The sequence below is a fragment of the Otolemur garnettii genome, unplaced genomic scaffold (genome assembly GCF_000181295.1).
Source record: "Otolemur garnettii isolate 467f Iridium unplaced genomic scaffold, OtoGar3 scaffold00013, whole genome shotgun sequence".
In the NCBI taxonomy this organism is placed as follows: Eukaryota; Metazoa; Chordata; class Mammalia; order Primates; family Galagidae; genus Otolemur; species Otolemur garnettii.
In genome coordinates this window covers 18,515,523-18,518,466 of record NW_003852408.1, presented here as the reverse complement: position 1 = coordinate 18,518,466, position 2,944 = coordinate 18,515,523, and positions in this window count along the sequence as shown.

Below are 2,944 nucleotides of genomic sequence, written 5' to 3'. Positions count from 1 at the left end.
AAGGTATGATATTTATTTTTTCCATTAATTCATACTCAACTCTGAGACCTTTAGATCTGTATACTCATACACTATCATTATTTTACTAGAAAAGGAAATCAGTGGTAATATATTCTAAGCTTCTTGATTTGTACATGGACAGTGCAAGTACTCAAATGTTACCAGCAAGGCACATGCTTATTAGTGGCAGAGACAGCTCAATTTATCACTTCCCAGCCACTTCAATGAGATCATGGCTGTGTTTATTCACCTCACTTTTCTTCTTAAAAATACCTCTGTACACAAAGATGAATCACTTCCGATTCATCTCTTATTTTCTTTTCTGTAATATAATTTCAAACTTTTCTTAGTTTTCTGTAAGTAGATTGAAGTGGAATTATGCCCCATTTAATATTCTCCTTATATCTTGAATATCTTTGCTTTGTAATCAGACTGATAGTTACAATCTTCCATGCTAATTAAATAAAATGACGTTCAAGTAACTAGTCAAAGAGATCAAAACTTAAATAAAATTACATAAAATCTGTGAGGGGTTTATTTGTAAGAATTGCATAAAAGTCTACTTAAGATAATGAAATTTCTTAAAGTTAGTTTTACCTTAGAGTTTTAAAATATCTGGCATTTATTTTAAAATGAAAATATTTACAATTATAATAACTTTTAATACTAATTTGAAAAGAAAATAGATTTTTTAATGAATTGAAATAATTGCCTTCACTTTGCTAAATCCATTAACATTTTTTTTCTCTAAGATTTGCATTAGAATCTGGTATTATACAAAGTATTCAAATAAAGACTAAACACTTATACCAAGTTTTTGATTATGATTTCATGATTTTCAGATTAGTGTTTTACTGTGCCTTTATCATCACTAATTTCTGGATTATGGTATTTGAGGTAGATACACATCAGAGGTAAGGATTTTGGGGGTTATGGTTGTGATGATATAAGCATTCTCTTCAGGTAGTATGTCATGTTTAGAAATGATTTATTTATTCACAAAGTCCTTATGGCTTGTAAGAGTTTATGTTAGTAATGTAAAATTGAAATTTTAGTGTGCAAAAGCTACCAAAATATAGGACAAGTGTATGAAATATTTATGCATTGTATAAGCTTTTTCAGTGTTATATTAGAATAATGTAGTATGTACAAAATAATAGACAAACTGTGGCCTTACAAGAAGCTACAGTGAAGAATAAAATTAATTCTCATCACTAACCAATAAATTTTACTGATATTTCTATCTTAATTTTCCTATAGTTGTTATATCATATAACTGTGTTTCATTTATATTTTTAGGATTATTTTCTGTAGATGGTACATATTGCCTCCCTTCTGTAAAAAAAGAAGGCATTTAGAACATTTTCACTGATTTGATCTGAGTTCTATTAAGTATATTGTCATAATTGATAAAATTTACATTTGTTCTGTCACCCTAATTATATTTTCTTTGTAAGTTAATACTAAAATTTAATCCCATAAACACTATTTAAATGCATTACGTCTAAGTAAATATGATTTATTGTAGACTTGACTAATGTAACTACAACCACAGAGAAGGGAAGAGGATATCTGAAGAGCATGAGTCCAGAGCCTAATTTAAATAGTTTCACTTTTTCTCATTCCTTGGCTTAGACTCAGCCAACCTGTTAGTAATTCTTCACATTGTTCTTCATGAATTGCTCTATTTTCCTAGTGTGGTGTATCCTTGAGTAATTTTTTTCAAAAGTACAGGTGATAAATTATCTCAGTATTTTTACACCTAAAATGGGCTTATTTTGCCTTGTATTGAGTTAATATTTGGCTAGACATAGAGTTCTAGGTTTAAATTATTTTTTTTACCAAAATTTTGAAGGTATTGTTCAGTGTCTTAGAGGATATCAACACTTACTATTGGTCTGCTAGTCTTGTCTTTTGTAGGTAGGTACTAAATATCGTATGTAGTACAATGTATCAGGATACCAGTATTTTGAAAAATTAGGCATAGCCATAAAACATATAAATGATAAAAATGACTTGACTTATGAGACCAAATGACCCTTAAAGCCACTTAGTGGAAATACTTTAACCCTTACCCTGGGTATAAATTTATTTCAGGCTTTGTGAAAATTATTAGTCTGTGTACACTTCAGGTTGTAAAACACAGTCTCAGATAAGTAATTCAATGTATGCAGCTTTATGTGATGTCCAATCCCCACATTTGACATAAAGTTAAATCTTTACCTAACCCTCAGCTGGGATGTTCTTTGTGCTAGACCCTTTCAGTGGGGAAGGGGAATGATGGTAGTTGTGCATGGTCCTTTCTTTTTCTCTCCCTGTAGTTTGTTAACCAATAAGGTTGAGTTTGGAGAATAGGGATGTTTAAGAATAGAGAAGTATTATTTGTCTTGAGCTACTTTATAATGGCATTTAGTTTTTTGAACTAAACAGATACAGGAAGCTATTTTCCTGATGGACACTATGATGACTAAGTTTGGTCTCTCTCCCAGCTCCTCTAAGGAATTCCCTTTCCTGGACCAGTGCTTCCTGGTGGGCTGGCCTCTCTGTATTGCCCCTAGTGGTATACCACATAGCTTCTTTTTACTTGGGTCTCCTTCCTCTTTCAGGCCACTTTTATAGTTTGGATGTTTGTCCCCTTTAATCTCATATGGGATATCATCTCCAGTGTTGGAGGTGAGCCTAATGGGAAGTGTTTTGGCTGTGTGTGTGGATCCCTGTGGAGTAGGTTAATGCTGTCTGGTTATGGGGGGTGACTGAGTTCTCACTGCGTTTGTTCCCGTGAGAACTGGTTGTCAGAGGGCCTGGAAACCCACCCTCTCTCTTTGCTTCTTCTCCTGCCTTGAGATCTCTGCACGTGCCAGCCATCAGGGGTGGGTGCAGACTGAAGCACTCATCATATGCTCACTCTTGAACCTTTCAGCCAGCAGAGATATGGGCCAAATAG